General features: G+C 38.7%; 1 protein-coding gene across 2 annotated transcripts in view; it reads left to right on the top strand.

Moving 5' to 3' along the window:
• The window catches only part of AJAP1 (adherens junctions associated protein 1), a 1259307-nt gene that overhangs the window by 139103 nt on the left and 1100743 nt on the right, over nt 1-19461 (top strand). The gene's annotated exons all lie outside the window — the stretch shown is intronic.

Here is a 19461-nt window from a genome sequence, read left to right as displayed (position 1 = left end):
AAGCTTTCCTTAAAACTGGTACCTACCTCTCTAATATTCAAACTGCTATCTAAACATAGACCATGCTCCCTATCTGCTGATAACCTCCCTTCTAAATACCTGAAACTTGGTGCAAATGCGTTAGCCTATCCCATCGGTATTCTAATTAATAGATCCATCTCTGACTCAAAGGTCCCTCAAATTTGCAAGAAATTTATCATAACCCCATTGCATAAGGGTGGAAATACTAATGATTTAACCAACTACTGACCCTTTTCCATTCTCTCACCATTATCTAAAATACTAGAAAAGTGTATACATACCCAACTATTGAAACATCTCACAGACAACAATCTCTTAGCCCCAACCCAACATGGTTTCCACCCCACACATAGTACTATTACAGCCTTAATTTCTTTCACCAGTGCCCTGAAAACCTTCGGACTCTGGTCTACTGACATCAGTATTTTTATTAGATCTATCCAAAGCTTTCTACACTGTATCACATATTAAACTAATCCAACAATTAGAAACATTAGGATGAACCGAACATACCATTACCTGGTTTGCTGTCTACCTAAAAGACAACAGTCTGTCAGATGTCAAAACAGTCTGGTTACTGAGTTAATAAAGTAGGCATCCCCCAGGGCTCCATTCTTGAGCTGTTATTATTTAATGTATTTATAAATAATCTCCATACTGTCTCCCTACATTTTTCCATCATCCAGTATGCTGACCATTCTACAGTTAGATCCTCGGCCAGCAACTTCCCAGATCTCCTCAAAATAACACAAAACACCTTTCTGAGACATAGAAACATGATTAAACAAAGCTCAATTACTACTTAATCCCAAAAAATCCAAACTACTGATATTCTCTTCCCAACCACCCCACAAGAGTTCAAAATCTACTCCCTAAATAACACAGAAATTGAAGTAGTGAAAACCGTTAAACTTTTGGGCATCACTATAGATGATAAACTTTCATTCGAACAACACATTCTTAGCACAATCAAAACTAGGGAAACAATATAGACATAAACTGTATATGGATAACCTGTCTTCTGGAAAGCTATCAGATTTGCCCTGATCTACCAAAAATAAAGCTGGCAAATTCCCTCCTACATCCCTCATTCCTCTATGGTTCCCCCATCCTTACCAACCTTCACACACATTTAAGCCATAAACTATAATCATGCTATTATAAAATTCCCAAATTTGCTTCTGGACTCAACTAACTCTTGCTCATAAATTAATATACATTACAAATAACTACCCATCACTACATTCTATTGTACAAGCCTACAGCCCAACCCAAAATCTTCTTACTTCTTACTGTATACAAAGCCAGTAAGAGAACTGGACAAAGCTTATATGCTCTTACTCCATAGCAAAGCTATGGAATGCCCTACCCCCTACATAACACAAATTGAGCCTATATAAACCTTCAAAGTCACACTAAAAAAACACTTTCTAAATAATCACATCTGTCCATGTGATCAGAACTTCATACCACCATAAACCAACACCACTGAGTTTAGTGACTAGAACACCCCTTTTTTAGAACAACTGAAATACTAGTAAACCAACTGTACTTCTGTGACTTTCTCTTAAACAAAGCATACTAATCAATATTTAATCCTTAAGAAACTTCTACAAGGCAAACGTATAATCTCCCTCATATTTCACAGAATATACTGTATGTCATGACTGTTAATACTGAATGTCCTCAAGTTATCCATTTATATAACGTGCAAGTTCTACTGTCATGTATTCACTGCATAATGACATTTTAATCTGCATATTTCCATCACTAAGAAATGCTGTTTATATTTGTATTGTTTCTTATTACCAACAATGAAGCCTTTAAGACACAGGATGCAAAGTCAGTCACTTACACTCCAGATAAACTACTTGGAGTGTAAGCGACTGACTTTATGTCCTGTGTCTTAGAGGCTTCATTGATGGCAGTTTGTATATTTTCATCTTGAAGCTTGTGGTTTCTTATTACTGTAAATCTTATCCTGTTGTATAACAACTTTTGTTTAGTTTGTTGTAGTAATTTTTAATTTGTTACTGGAGCTTTTCTCCCTAGGCCTCCACTGAAAACAGGTTATTCTACCCCAGTGGTATACTTTCCTGGTCAACAAATGTCAATAAATAAATAAATATATCTATAGTTATATCTATATCTATATCTATAACTATCTCTCTCTCTATATACATATATATATATATATATATATATATATATATATATATATATATATATGGGTCTACGGCAGACGATCAAAATTTCAAAAGGCAGACTTTCATATGGCCGGGACCATATGATCGACTTTTGGAATTTCAAACATCTGTTAAAAACAGTAACCCAACACAAAAAATTACCAACACATCGTTAGCAGGGGGGCAAGCCCCCTACTTTTTTAAATATACTAACTCTGAGATCGCACTACAGAGTAGAAAAGGGAAATCTTCCCATTCCATGCAGTATGGGGATCTCTGTTCAGAATGGTCATAATTCCAAAAGTCGATTATATGGTCTCGGCCATATGAAAGTCGGCCTTTTGGAATGTCGATCATCTGTAGGGGACCTCTCTCTATATATATATATATATATATATATATATATATATATATATATATATGGGTACCATCTACGTGATTGAGGACACAGCTGATTGAATGTTGTCAGCTTTGCTGTGATCTAGCAAATAAAATATCAGTGGAATGCACTTAGTGTAAAGATGCAGGTAATATTTGAGAGGGATGTTGCTGGGTTTTGGTAGTGTCATCTCTTTAGTGTTCAAAATCACTGTTTAATGGGGAAAGGAAGTGAGAGGTTTCATTACTGTAGTGAAATCTCAGAGTTGTATATATAATTAGGCTGTGTGAGTGCACAGCCCTTACACAAAGGTGTAGAGGGAGTGTATGAAAAAACTTGAAATGGAGTTTTATTGTTTTGGTATGCCCGCATGTGTGTTTGCATGAGTGTGTTTTGAATTAATATGCAGTGCTTTGTGAATGTGCACTGGAATGAATTTGTATTCTGTGTTGTTTGATCAGTTGACTATCAACTGATATATGGGGTAAATAAGAAGACTGTCTACCAGTCACACTAAGTGACCATGCCCCTACATTTCTAGTTAGGAAGAAAACACATATCCAAACCAGCATCTCATACAAATACACCCATAGCAAAAAATATTTCTCTTCTGACACTTTCAATTTACTACTGCAAAACTGCCTTTGCTCCTCATTAAAATTCCTGCAACTAGACCTAGCTGTAGAATACTTCAATAGCAAATTCTTTGAAATATTAAATAATCTTGCCCCCCCCCCCCTTAGAAAAATTCAACAAACAAATCGAACAGCTACCATGGCTTTCTAAAGAAATAAAACAACTTAACGAAACAAAGAGATAAGGCCTGGTCACTGTATCATATGACCAAAAATAATGATCTTACCCTTTACAAACAATTTAGAAATCATGCTAAGAAAAACATCATCAAGATTAAAATAACCTTTTTACTTACCTGCCAACAAAAATACCAGCAAAATCTACAAAACTTCTGTCAGAATATCAACCACCTCCTTAACCCCAGTAAAACCCCTACCCCTGCCCACCTCACTACTAACTCCTCTGTGCCCTTAGACTCACAATTCAATTCCCACTTCATAGGTTCATAGGTTCATAGGTTGGTACTAGGCTATCGGCCCTAGGGCCTATACAAGCCTAGCCATAACAATTCCCTGGCTATTTCTTCCCACATTACTTACTTCCCTGGACCCCTGTCTAGCAGGGCGAATGACATAATCCCCGGGGTGAATTTTTTATCTCCCATCCAATCATCAAGGTTCCTTTTGAAGAGGGCCAAAGAGGTGCTCTGCTTGACATGTATGGGCAGTCTATTCCAGAGTCTGGGGAGTCTCTGGGTGAGGAACCCATCCCTCCAGCATGTTTTGTTTATTGTGATGACAAGGTTTAGATCCCTTTAGCATGTGGCTCTGAGGGATTGGGATTTCTTTAAGTGTAGCATGTCCAACAGCTCTGGGTCTGACAATGCCTTTTATGTTAAGCAGAGATTTCCTCGGAGTAGACGATATGTGACAGAGTATAGCTGGAGTTTTTTAAGGTGGTCAGCATAGGGCACCTGCTTTAGGCCTGTGATTCTTTTAGTGAGGTATTTCTGCAGCCTTTCCAGTTGTTGCAGAAGATTGAGAGGTACATACCAAATGGGGCATTATGGGTCTAATGAGGGATGAGTACAGTGGGGCAATGACCTACTTTTTTCTGGATGAAAAGCCCTTTGTGATGAGGTGTGCCACAAAGAAGGATTTCCTGACTGTAGTGGCGATGTGGTTATTGAAGGTGAGACCACTGTCCACCTGTGTCCCTAAGTCTCTTATCACACTTTCAGTGTTTAGTGTACTGCCACCTATGTGGTAATTCATGGGTACATGTTTTTTTCTAAAAGGGGATAACTATACATTTCTTGGCATTGAGCTTGAGCCCATGGCTCTGGCACCAAGCATCTGTTTCTGTAAGGCCCTTTTGTAGAGTATCCACATCATCTGGGGATTCAATAATGGCTCCCAGTTTGCAGTCATCTGCGAACTTTGTTAGCCAGAGTCCCTTAGTGTTGGCCTATACATCAGAGAAGTAGATGCCAAACAAGAGAGGTCCCAGGATTGAACCCTGAGGTACTCCACTTGTCACTTGTCTGGGGCTGGATTCGGAGTCATCTACTTTTACAGTGTGGGTTCTGTCAGTAAGCCGGTTGGCAACCCATCGAGTGATGTAGGGATTAATGCCCAGCTTAGTAAGTTTATCTATGATTCCAGAGTGACGGATGGTGTCAAAGGCCTTGGCCAGGTCCAGATAGGCAGTGTGGACTGCCTTACCCTCATCCAAGGCTCTGGAGACTGAGTCGAAGAAGTCAATCAGGTTCAGGAGACAAGATCGGCCCTTCATGAACCGAAACTGGGTGGGGTTCAGTGTTTTAAGGTTGCCGATGTCTTTGTTTATAAGTTCCATGATAATACGTTCCATGGCCTTGCAGATTAGGCTCGTCAGACTGATGGGGCAGTAGTTCCCGGGATCTAAGGTGGATCCCCCCTTTGTGGAGTGGGATAACTGTAGCTGTGCGCCACTCAGTAGGCATGAAGCCTGAGGTGAGGGTATGATTAAACATGACACTTAGGTGAGGTGCCAGTTCATTTTGTACTTCATGTAGTACACAGCCTGGAATGTCATCTGGTCTCATGGATGCTGTATTCTTAGCTTTGGAGAGTGTGTTTTTTACCTGTGTGGCCATTATTACCAGACTTTGGCAATCTTCCGGTATTGAGATTGCCCATTTAGGGGGTGAGAGGGGGGATGAAGTTGGCACTGAATTGATCTCCCAGGATATTGGCAATATCCTTGGAATCAATATATTTAATGCCATTCTATTGTAGCTCAGAGCAGATCTGAGCATTGCCATTTAGATTCTTGACATAGTTATAGAATGCCTTGTGGTTGTCTTTGGAATCTTTGGCAATTTTATTTTCGTAACTAGCTTTGGAGGTTTTTACGAGGGACCTCAGCTTCTTACTGAGGCTGGTAAGGGAGTTTTTTGCATCCTGGGATTTTCCTCTTTTCTGCAACAGTTTATTCCTTTTGTTGTAAAGTTTGTTTATGGCAGGGGACCACCAGATTGGCTTCCTTTTTTTGGAGGAACTCTATCACTTCTCTCCTAGACAACAAAACAATCCCACCACTCACTGTCCCATACCTTCTGAGCAGCCAAGTGCTCCGGATTGTGTGGAATGCTCTGCATTTGTGATAGATTGAACCCATTGTTCCGTGTTCCGCAATGAGCAGCTGTTGCTCCGCTTTGTGACTTTAGGGATCTTGCAATAAAGAACGGAGTCTGCTGGGCTTGGTTTCTGCTAAGTATATCATTATTCTCAGGCTGTGTCATTGTTTTTCATTACTGTAAATACGGGCGTCTGCATTTACAACTGCCATTTTTTGTATAGCTACAAGTAACGATGTTATTTCTGAAGGAACGGATGACTGCAGTTAAAGTAGTTACACACAATAAAGAAAGCTGTAGGGCATACAACATTTAAAACTGCAGGATATTTGTTCAAGAAGGTTACATGAAAATGTCAGAGCTGACTGGCTTAGGGGATACATATGAGCTTTGTTTGAATGCTTGTATTTTTTTATTCAGTGATTTTACTTGGCATGCTGCTCGGTTACTCTGATGTTAAACCGAAGAAGAATAATGTCATATTTAGTACTCTGAAACAGTAGTAAATGCATTTGATGTGCTTACTTATAGTTGAATAATAAAATAAAAAAAATCCAGCTACACCCCCCCCCCCCCATTCACACATATACTTTGGAGGAAATAAAGATAATCTCTGATTCCCTGCAGTCAGCTAAGTATGCTGTGCTTCTGTGTCTTAGCACTCAACTGGTCCCTTATTTGGGAGAATTTTTGTCCCTGGTAGTTTCTGCTCCTGGAGAGATCAATGGCTTAAGCTTATAACATTGTAGGTCTGCTATAAGGCAAGTATGAAACAGATACAAAATGAGTAATAAGTTCTGTAGACAGAGGGAGAAAGCTGGCCATAACTCAGATGGGAAAAATAAGAATATTTATTGTGCCCTTCGCATACTTTGAGGTCTTCGGCAACCTCTGAATGTACAGGCCCTGAAAAAAAAACAGGAGTTATGTCAGTAACTCTTTTCTTACTTTCATGCCTCTGTAGCAGTCTGTGCGGAGAGAAGAGAACAAGAAACATGTTACTTTGCAGTCATGGTGGGAGCTGTGACTTTAGAGATATTTGAAAGTTAAAGTAATGAACAGAGGCAGGAACAGGTTTAGCTAGCCATACTTAGTGTATTCAAGTGAGTGCATTCTTTTGAGCATATTGTAGAAATGTTACAGGTGTAACAACACAGAATGCTTAGAACATTTTAAACTAGGGTCTAATAAATAGTGCTGTCCAAAACATGCGTACCTATTATGAATGTGTTTTGTAAAACTAGCCTTTTTTGGCTATAATTGGCAACAGTTAAAAACAGCAAGTCATTTTCTGAAGAATGTATGGGCAGCAATTTAAGGACAGTACATTAACAATGGGGTAACATTGACTGATTGATTGAAAAACAGTAGACATTTAAGAGGCATAGTATATTCAAAGTTTGGGAGGAAAGGTTTGTAGTTAGTGACATCGAATGTGTGACAGAAGGGTAAGATGACAGATTTGGGGGTCGTGCTTCAGCTTGGGAATGGAGTACTTTTCTGAAAAAGCAAAGCTTTTATTATTTGAAGAAATCAAGAAGTTCCCCAGGAGGGTTGGTCAAATGGAAGAAATGAATGGAGTTCACAGAGTGAGGGAGAAGATGCAGGTATTTTTGGGTCCGGCATGGGGATGAATTATAACTTGGAAGAATAAGGGAGAAGGCCAAGTAGAACGAATTTGTTGTTTATGACCAACATGAATAAAGGAACTAGGGGTAAGGAGCTGCCTAGCTAACGTGACCGCGATACAAAATGTAGTCTTTTTACTTATGAAGGTACAAGTATCTTCACCAGGTTGTGTGCATCATAATTAATGGAAATAGGTCACTGCTGTCTGAACCATACTGTCTGTATACTGCATTTAATCAATGGTTTCTGCTGACTTTGTTTTATTTGATGTGTGTCCTACTGAATTTTTAAAATATACAGTATTGACTTAGTTCTTCTGGCAGAAAGCCCACTTCAACCAGGTCCGATAGAAATGGTACATTTTCTCGCAGTGCGAAAATAGGGTGTTCCACATTTTGACTGTTTGTCACACATTGATAGGGTCTGTGTTCCACATTGGCCTCTTAAGAGGTTGACACCTATTCCTCCCCTACCTCTAATGATGCAAACTCCTTTTCCTTTATTCCCATTCCAACTTCCTACATAAAAAAATTCCTATGTAAATTAAAACCCTGCTGCTTAGCTGTTGATTGACTTCCAAATGAATACTTAAAAGTAGCTGCCCCATCCATCACCTACCCTATATCATTACTAATAAACCACTCTATCTCTGAACAGTATGTTCCCAAATTATGGAAAATCTCTCATATCATACCACTTCATAACGCCAGCCCTTCTAGAGACATAAATAACTATCATCCCGTCGCCATTCTATCCCCGTTGCCAAAATTCTAGAGAAATGTATCCACCAGCAACTCATGAATCACTTCACTACCAACAGGTTGCCCTCCAGCACCCAGCATGGCTTCAGGCCTGAACACAGTACTAACTTAGTCCTCATAACCTTTACAGAGACCATTCATCACCTCAAAAATGAAGGACGACTAGTCTCAGTCATTTTCTTAGATATGTCAAAAGCTTTTGACACAGTGTTCCATCAGCTGCTCCTCAACAAACTTGCCACTTACAATCTCAATACCACAGCCCTAACATGGTTTCACATGTGTCTATCTGACCATCAACAGACCACTAAATGGGCAAACAGCCTCTCATAGGTTCATACGTTCATAGGTAGGTACTAGGCTATTGGCCCTGGGGCCGACACAAGCCCAGCCAAAAAGGTACTCTTGCTTTTGCCACCCAAGAAAATTATTTTCCTGTGCCACTGTCGAGCAGAGCCACAGAGGTGATCCCCGGGGTGAATTTCCTATTTCCCATCCAGTCAAGATTTTTCTTGAAGAGTGCTAATGAGGAGCTTTGTGTGATATAGATAGGTAGTTTATTCCAGAATATGGGAAGTCTCTGGGACAGGAATCTATTCCTCCGGCATGTTCTGTTTATTGTGGTGACAAGGTTTAGGTCTCTAGAGCATATAGCTCAGAGGGATTGGGATTTCTTTAAGTGGAGCATGTCCAACAGCTCTGGGTTTGACATAGCTTTGTATGTTAGGCAGAGATCACCTCTGATTAGGCGATATGCAACGGAGTAAAGCTGGAGTTTTTTGAGAAGGTCTGCGTAGGGCATCTGTTTGAGGCCAGTAATCCTCTTTGTGAGGTATTTCTGTGGCCTTTCCAGTTGTTGTAGATGTCTTGTGAGGTACATACCAAAAGGGGCATTGTACTCTATGATGGGTCTAATGAGTGATGAGTAGAGGGGAACAATGACCTCTTTTTTTCTGGATGAGAAACCTTTTGTGATGAGGTGTGCCACGTAGAAGGATTTCCTGACTACTGTGGTGATGTGATTATCAAAGGAGAGACTACTGTCCACCTGTGTCCCAAGGTCTCTTATCACACTTTTGGTGTTATGTATACTGCTGCCTATATTGTAATTCATGGGTACAGAGTTTTTAACTAAAGGGGATGACAATGCACTTTTTGGCATTGAGCTTGAGGCCATGGCTTTAACACCAGGCATCTGTCTCAGTGAAGCCGTTTTGTAGGATGTCCACATCGTTAGAAGTTTCGATAATGGCTCCTAGTTTGCAGTCATCTGTGAACTTCGTTAGCTAAAGACCTTCTGTGTTAGCCTGTACTTCAGAGAAGTAGATACCAAACAGGAGAGGACCCAGGACTGAACCCTGTGGTACTCCACTTGTCACTGCTCTGAAGTCAGATTTAGAGTCTGCTGCTTTCACAGTGTGGGTTCTGTCAGTGAGCCAGTTGGCAACCCATCTTGTGACATAGGGATTTATACCTAGTTTAGTGAGTTTATCTATAATTCCAGAGTGGGGGATGGTGTAGAAAGCCTTGGCAAGATCTTGATAGGCTGTGTGAACCACTTTACCCTTGTCTATGGCTTTGGTGACTGCTTCAAAGAAGTCTATCAGGTTTAGGAGACATCATCTGCCTTTTACAAACCCGAACTAGGTGGGGTCCAGAGTTTGGAGATTACCAATGTCTTTGTTTATAAGTTCCATCATGATACGTTCCATGGCCTTGCAGACTCTCCCCACTATTACCAGTCACCACATGGGTACCACAAGGCTCCATACTTGGGCCCCTCCTCTTCATAATATTTACCAACAACCTATATACTGCTACCCAATATGCCACCATAATCCAATATGCAGATGACTCCTCCCTTATCTGTGGCCCACTCCATATGAACTCCAACACAAAATGAAATCATCATTCCAAGACATTGAAATGTACCTCACCAGCCACCAGCTCATTGTAAATCCAAATAAGACCAAGCTCATAATTTTCTCTAATAAATCTTCCAAGCCCAGTACCCAATCCTTCTCCATACTATGTAACAACCGTACAAAAATTGAACCCACAAATCAGAACAAGTTGCTAGGGGTAACCATAGATGACTCACTGAAATTTGATAAACACATCTATCTATCTATCAAAAAAATCCACTGTAAACTAGGCGCTCTATACAGGGTTAAACCTTACATTGCACAACAAGCTAGACTGGCCACTGCAAAATCCAACTTGCTATCCACCCTCCTATACTGCTCTGAGGTCTTTACTAACCTATCAAAAACCAAACTAAATAAACTAGACTCCTGCTATAACAGAATAGCTAAGTTTGTCACCAACCAACCCCACAGAACACACCACTGCACTGCTCTCCGACAGCTCAACTGGCTAGAACTTCCCAACCTATTATTACTAAAACAACTTTCACTTGCTCATAAAATCATATTCAACCCTATCGACTGCCCAGCTCTGTCAAACTTAGTCCAGCCAAACACAAGCTGTAGACTCCTCAGGTCATCCAAGAAACTAATGCTAAAAGTAACCCAGTCTAACAACTAGCACAGAGACTCCCTCTACTCACATAAAATAGCCAAAGATTGAAACACCCTTCTTCAACAGATAACTAAAAACTCCAACCTGTGTACCTCATGTATATATTGTTAAAAAAATATATAATATTCCTGTATGCCTGAAAGATGCATGTTTATATTGTATTCTGTTATTATATTTTGTTATAATATTTTTGTTAAGCTCATTTACATATTGTTAGCAAAGTACTACTTAAACAAAGTTTATTGCTTGTACCTTAATTATGTTCTTTTTGTTGTGGTGCTTTTCTCCCAAGGTCTCCGCTGAAAACATTTTTTTTTTCAACCCAGTTGGACACTACCTGGTTAACAAATATAAATAAAAATAAGTAATAAATAAATTTACTGTTATGTGTGTGTTTGTAGGTTTGAGTTAGTTACAGCTAGGTAAGGGGATAGCTTAGGTTTTGTGCATGTGTGTGTGTGTGTGTGTGTGTGTGTGTGTGTGTGTGTGTGTGTGTGTGTGTGTGTGTGTGTGTGTGTGTGTGTGTGTGTGTGTGTGTGTGTGTGTGTGTGTGTGTGTGTGTGTGTGTGTGTGTGTGTGTGTGTGTGTGTGTGTGTGTGTGTTGGGAGGGTGGCCTAATGGTTAAGGTGTTTGCCTTGCAAGCACAAGGTGCAGGGTTTGAGACTCACAAGGGATAAATGGCTAGGCTTAAAATGGCTCACAAGGGCAGTTAGCTTAGTACTAATCTATGAACCTATGTGTGTGTCTGTGTGTGACTGTATGTCCGAATGAGTTTTTTGCCAAAAGTGTACAGGAGCTGGGAGTTTGGTCAAATACCTATATGACTGAATGCTGTGTTTGTCGACATGTGAATTTGTTGACTGTAGGTGTATTGTATATACAGCTAGCAAGATAAGTGGGGTTTGTGCCTTTTTATCCCAAAACTTTCAAATATGTCAAATGTGTCGGCATTGGGAGTTAGGAGTGTGTGTGCAATCATATGCAGGATAGAGTAAGGGTTAAGAAAGGAAGTAAACTTTTAAAGTTATGGTTGAGGGTTGATGCTTACTGTGTGCATGTGAGCCTGTCCTGTGTAGTAATGGTGTGATGGAAAAAGTTTTTATATGTTATAACTCAGGTTAGGGCCAGGGGTAGTGTTGATGGTGCATATGAAGTCCACTTGACATTTGTTCTGTGTCAAATCCTTTTATCTTTCATTTTTTCATTCTTTTTCTATTTATGGTTGGCTTTGTAAATTAAGTTTTATTTGGTCTTAACTCATTTTCAATTATTGCATCACTTTTTTGTATTTTTACAACCTCGAGTGAACATGAAAAAGTGTGCAGAATGAAGAGAAAGTTTCAACTGAACATCCCAAAGTAGAATAAAAGGAGTGACATTATAAGGATATTGGTTTTATATATGATTTCCTATGGAAAATAGTGCTCAGCATTAGCCAGTTCATCTTTTTTTTTTTATTCCTGCTACTGACACTCGAACAATTTCACCTCAATCAACTGCACGGGAGCCAGGCATATCATATTCCAGCCTTAATCATCAGTTCATAAGAGTTATGCATACTTCAAAAGTACTAGAGGATTTGACTGACATCTCTAAAATGAAAGAACAAAGTTAGTAAATAGCAATTAGTGCAAGAGATGCCTGTTGAAGAAGTTAATGAAAACAGGAAACTAGGGAAAAAAGGGCATGCTGGGCAGTTTCAAAGATGCACTTTCCAATGTGGAAAAAGTATGATTTGGATAGACATCACGGGAATTATTTTCTGTGAGTAGTTAATACAACACAGAGGTAGTGAAGTACTGAATTAAGGAACCTTTAGCATTGCCATTCAAATCATGTTTATCAAAGGCAGTTTAACAATGCAAGTCTGCTGTGTAGTGCTTGCAGTGAATTTGTTGGGAGCTGATTCTCTGATAAAGAAATTAATTTCTTAATACTGCTTTAATAACAACAATGGGACCAGTAGTTGTAGGAATAAATGTAGATATAAGCTTTCAATAGTACTTTCATAAATTATGTATAAAAAAATAAAAATAAAAAAAAATAAAGTATAACAATTAAAAGCATTACCAAATGTTAAAACGTTGTACTAAATGAAACAGTCTGTAAAGGGAAAAACATAAAAAGTAATTACTGATGTAGGAAAGATGAACAGAAAAGAGGAGACCTGAGGTTTAGATGCTGCTACATTGCACTGTAGCCAAGAATGACATGTTGCAGTTTTCAAGTTTTTGTTGATGTCAAAAATGAGAACATTATGAACTCCACGCCACCATAGACTTGTACTCCCCAGATATAGTCATCCTGACAGAAACCTGGCTAAAACCTCACATTATCAGTGAGTAAATCCTCCTTACTGGTTACGGCATACTAAGAGTAGACTGGCTAAACAAGAAAGGAGGCAGTATAGCTATAATATTTAAACAGTATCGAAACATCCAGATCTTAAAATCATCAGCTCCACAAATAGCCAATGAAGAAATAATATATACCAACCTCAAAATAAACCAAAATAAAACCATCAACATAATTGGATGCTATTTCCCACCTGGCCAAAACATCCCTCCACTAGAAAACCTCCCCAGCTGGTCTACCCACCATCTCCCCAAAGAAACTGTAATTTTAGGTGATTTCAATATTGACTGGCAATCCTGTTCTGGAAACCATCCAACCCATCATGTAAACCTTCATGGCTTCACCCAACTAGTCCAGTCACTAACCAGGATAAATAAAAACTCCAACAAGCACACTACCCTGGATCGGATACTAGTCAGTAAGAGCCCCCAGTCATATATAACAGGCTGCTTATCAGATGGCCTCAGTGATCACTCCCCAACATTCCTACTCAAAAAATACCCATACCAAGCTAAACCTGTCATCTACCATCAAATACATAAAAAACTAAACATTAACCCACTCACATTCATCTCATCCCTCAAAGAATGTAACTGGCATCCTCTAAAGTGCCTCAATCTTGATGACGCAGTTGAATTTTTTAATACTACCTTCCTAAAAATCCTTAATTACCACGCCCCCATAAGACTTTCCAGAACCAAAGCACAACCCACCCCATGGCTACAGAAAACCACTAAGTCAGAAATGAAAAACAGGGATAAAGCCTGGGAGCACTGGCGCAAAACCAAAACCCCCTCAACTAGGCAGAAATTCATAGAACTACGCAAAAAGCTAATAAAACAGGAGAAAGTCCAATACTACCAGTCTGCCCTAGACTCCTCCTAACACAACCCCAAACAATTCTGGTCCTTCATAAACTCCATCCTCTACCCAGGTAAAGTCAGTACCTCTCCTCCTAACATCCCTCACTCCTCCAAAAATATTGCTACCTCATTCAACATACACTTCACACAAACCATACTATCACTAGCTAAACAACACAACCCCCCCTCCAACCCACACCTTCAACTAGTAATCTCCCCACTGCCTTCACTTTTTCTCCTGTACCTACCTCCAACATAAAAAACTGTTAACTAAACTTAAGCCCACCAAATTAGCAACAGACAACCTCCCAAGTGAATACCTACAAATCACAGCTGATGCTCTGGCCTACCCAGTATCCATCTTGATTAACCGATCTCTGTCAGAAAGTTACGTTCCCACACTATGGAAAGTAGCACATATAATTCCCCTCCACAAAGGCGGCCCCTCCACAGAACTAACCATTTACCACCCCATAGCTATTCTCTTTCCACTCTCCAAAATACTAGAGAGATGCATTCATTCTCAGGTCTCAGACTACCTCCTTACTAACAACCACCTTTCCAGTACTCAGCATAGTTTCCGACAAAACCATAGCACCACCACTGCCTTACTCTCCTTTACTAACATTATCCTTCAGCATAAAAACAATGGCTATCTCTCCTCTGCTACTTTCCTAGACCTATCTAAAGCATTTGACATGGTCCCACACAAACAACACATCTCTGCCCTCAATAACCTATCCTTCTCTCAATCAGTCACCAAATGGTTTCAGAGTTACCTGCCTGACTGCCAACAATTCATTGTATGGCAGAATGACATATCTCCCCAACTACGTGTGTCTATAGGGTTTCCCCAAGGATCCATCCTTGGACCCCTACTCTTCTCTATTTTCACCAATAATCTATCCTCTGCCATCAAACATGGCACACTCATACAATACGCAGATGACTCAAATATCATCTGCTCATCCCAGTCCCTACCCAAACTGCAAAAAGTCATGCAGCAACCTTTTTCCTCTATTGAAACTTGGTTATCCGATGCCCAATTAATACTCAACCCAAACAAAACTAAACTACTCATCTTTCAAAGCACCAAAAATACTCAAAACAACTCTCACTTTAACATCACAGCAAAAGACAACACCACTATACATCCAACAGAACACACCAAATTGCTAGGAGTGGAAATAGACAATAAACTAAAATTTGACATTCACATATCCATGACCATAGAAAAGTCCACAAAAAACTAGGAGCATTATACAGAAATAAGCAACTTCTCACCAAAGCAGCAAAGATTTCAGTAGCAAATTCCAGCCTTATCTCTTTATGCCTCTACAATATATGCCAACCTAAGGCAATTCGATCTAAACAAGCTAGAGACCTGCTACGACAAAATCACCAAATTCACCACAGGGGCATCCTACCGTAGTCACCACTGTCTCTCATTTGCTGAACTGGGTTGGCTTGAACTCCCTCACCTCCTTCAATGGTATCAACTCACACTCGCCCACAAACTAGTAAACCATCCATTAAATGTCCCATCCCTCCAGAATCTACTCCAACCCTATTGCACCACCAGACCACTAAGATCCAGCAACAAAAATCACTTGCAGGTCATGAAAGCCAATAACTCTGCTGGTGAAGCACTATTCTCTTGTGTCATAGCCATATTATGGAACTCCCTCCCACCCACAATTACCTCCATACCATCATGCACCCACTTCAAAACTTTACTAAAAGCGCACCTAAAAACATGCTGACTATGCCCTTGCAACTCCCACTCTAATATCACCCACCCCATCCACCCACTACCTTTCTTTCCACCCCACTAACTACCTTGATTATAGCAAGCTGGGATGCTCATAAGCCTAGTACTTATTATACAGCAGGAACTTCCTATTGTAACAATTGTTAATGTCTGTTATGTACGTCGCAGATGATAAAGATTCTAGTTGTCTACTCATGTACTATGTTCTTCTCCTGTAACTATGTTTGTAATTGTTAATTGCTATGTTAATCAAATTGTTAATTGCTATTTAAATCCAATGTAACTACTGTCTGTATATTTTAACTTTGAAGCTTTTCTCCTCGGGCCTCCACTGAAAATCGACCTATGTCCAGTCGGACACTCCAGGTCAACAAATGTAAATAAATAAATAAATAGATAAATAAATTATGCAAAGTAAAATATATTTCAATGATGGTGTTAATAAAACTGATTATTTACCTATTTGCTGACTGGTGAAGCACACTTGCCACAACAGTCTCCTTTCAGGGGTGAATTGAGAGACTGCTGAAGTGACTGGCTTAGAATCATAAAGTAGGCAAATGAAGGTGGAAGGAATCAAACTCTGTACCCTTGCCAAAGCAGGTTACTTGAGGCTATGTGTCACTAAGATAGGTATGAAGAAGAAATGTGTATATATGTTTGTATACACACATACAGACACACACACACATATATAAATATATATATATATATATATATATATATATATATATATATATATATATACATACATACATATACATATATATACTGAAAAACTTCAAAACTTAACTGTCAAATAAATAGAGAGCCAATACATTGCACTTCATCCAGTTTAATGTGCTGGACTTCCTTAGAAATATGAAATAGTACACTATGATTCCAGAATAAATAGCAAAGATACAAAGCTGTAAATTGACATCATAGCTCTTGAGCCAATATCAAAGCAACAAGTGAAAAATCATGAATATTAATACATCTGAGTGTAAATAAACATGCAGGAAACCATAGTAATGCTGTAAATAACAAATCAAAGGTCACTGCAGAGCATAGAGTCATACATATTAAACATCAACCCCTAAACATAGTGTGTACAAGAACACAAACTAGTAAAGACCAATCAGATAAGAGAAAATATAAAGCTGCAACTGTCAAGAAAGAAGTAAATCAGCGGAGTCCAGATGGCTAACTGGTAACAGCAACTTTTATGAGCTCCACAATCTAGTACCAGAATTTAGGAAAATAATTATTTTTATTTTTCAAAAGTAGTAAATTCTTATTAAGGAACCTCAATTCTATAAGAATACCACATTTTATGCATTTATATAGAAATGTTCCTGTCAAATAAACTGGAAATAACTTCTTCAATACAGAAATGAGCAACTCTAAGTCTTCACACTCTGAAACCTCACTGAAAAAGGAAATTCAGCTAATGTCAGCCACACTACTTGAACTATCTATCAAAATGGACAGATTTACAGACAACCTTGAAAATCTAAAAGTCAACTGTCAGAAACAGACTGATGTCCTTAATGAAATCTTGCAGCAGCAACAATCAAAAATATTGGATATGGAAACTTCTCTAAGTGACAGATGAGAGACTTAAGAAAGACGAAACTCACTGTGAATCTCTTTTACAGCAGAACACCTGACTAATCAGTAAAATAGATGATTTAGAGAACAGAGAAATAACATTAGAAAGGAGAAATAACATTAGAATTTTTGGTCTTCCAGAAAAAACAGAAGGTGATGACATTATTTTATTTCTTAACTCTTGGCTTCCAGACATATTAGACCTAAAGGAAGGTCTATCAAATGGTATAGAAAGAGCACACAGAGCTACAGGGAAACCTATTCCTTCTTCTTCCAATATGACTCCTAGATCTAGTATTGTGAAATTCTTGTCTTATTTAGACAAAGAACTTGTTCTCAAATCTGCCTGGAGAGGTCATCCATTGACATATAATAAGAGTCAAATTAGATATGACAATGACTATTCTTCAAGAGTCTTAGAACTAAGGAAAAAAACCTGGCCTTTTGTGAGATTTTTGAAACAAAATAAAATAAAGGCACAACTTGCTTTCCCTACAAGAATCAGAATCCTTTATTTAAATGACATAAGAACATTCAACAATGTCGAAGAAGCTATAACTTTCATCAAAAACAACAACATAACTGCAATTCCAGAAGACATGGATTGGTCATCGTCCACCACTTTAAAAAGAACCTCTGAGAAAAATAACTGGACTGATATGAGAAAGAAGAAACTGAAAAGTGATCCTAGAAACTCTGGAGTCACGACTTCTCTCAAAGCATCAACTAGGACTTGATTTCACTTCTAATCATTCAAAAAAGTTTGTATTTTTACCTAACATACACCTATAAGAATGTTTTCTTACATTTTCTGATTAAACCTTACTAAGATTACATCTTATATTTCATGCGTTTAGACTTCTCTAATGGTCCTTAATATAGCTACTCACTAAGAAACCATATAATAATAATAGCTTGTTCAAGTGACACCCTTGATTTTTGCTTCATTAGCAGCAATTAAATGTATGCTGTATGCATTTATACTTTATACAGTTCTTAATTTGAAATGGTTTTTGATTTTTAAATACATTTATTACAATATTTTATAATTTAGACTTTAGTTATTACTCTGCTCAATTTTAGCATTCTAATATTCCATTATGACTGTTTACTGTCACTCTTGTTTAAAATAGCCTCACACTAACAAATGTTGTCTCTCCTCTAAAATAGAATCTACATAATTAACATGGAAGCTCTCATCCTAAAATATAGGAATATGAAGAATTAAATGTTTTTACACACAGTTATAGGTAGATTAAACTAAATTAACCTCACCTGTTATCAAAATAACTCATGTACTATCTATACCACACATTTATGCCGCATAAGTATATACAGCTTTATAGCTGTTACTGAAGAGAGCTTCCATCTCACATTCTCTGACTTCACTTGTCTATTCTGATTGATTAAATAGTCTGATTAGTTGAGATATTTTTTCTTTCATATTATTTATTTACTAAATATTAATGTCTTCTATGGTTAGAAAATGTTACAGTTTTTCTTAAGGTGCCTGTCTAGATCAGTTCGTGTTATACATCAGTGAGTGCACTGTATGGATTTACACCGTCGCTTTACTGTTGAGTCATGCACTGTTTAGTTTAAGGATGTATGTTTGGCCAGGCTAGTTTGTAAACTTAGAGACACAATAATGAAGGTTCTGTAAATTTGCTGACGAGGATAGACTCTATGTTGTGCGATGCATGTTTTTATAGTTATTTCTGTCAACTGCGTGAACGATGCTGTGGGGAGGGCTGAAGCTCCTTGAAGATTGGCGGTGAATAGTGCCCGTTATGGGATTTGACAGGTTAGTTTACTGCGTTGTTATGTTTCGTGATTGCCTGGGATGGTGAAATATGTGAACAGGTTTGTTCCTTGTTGGGTCATGGGAAAACTCTCGATGTAGTTGTGGATCTGTTGTTACGTGGTCTATTACATTGCTGACACTTATTTTGGGTGCTTTTCCATAGCCGGGCAATGGATCCAATACACTAGCGAGTGCTTGTGGCGATCGCATGGTGGTTGCATGAGGTGGTTGTTTTGAGGGGGAGAGACATTGGAGTGCTGCAGAGTTTGTCTGGTTTCTGTGGGAATGTGGACAGTTGAGGAGCGTGCAGTGAGAGTAAGTTAGTAAATTACCCCTTTTATTCATTTTTTGAGAACAATAGT

Source organism: Protopterus annectens, chromosome 2.part1, assembly GCF_019279795.1.
Source record: "Protopterus annectens isolate FY-2018-M chromosome 2.part1, PAN1.0, whole genome shotgun sequence".
Lineage (NCBI taxonomy): Eukaryota > Metazoa > Chordata > Ceratodontiformes > Protopteridae > Protopterus > Protopterus annectens.
This window is presented reverse-complemented; position numbering and strand designations above follow the sequence as displayed.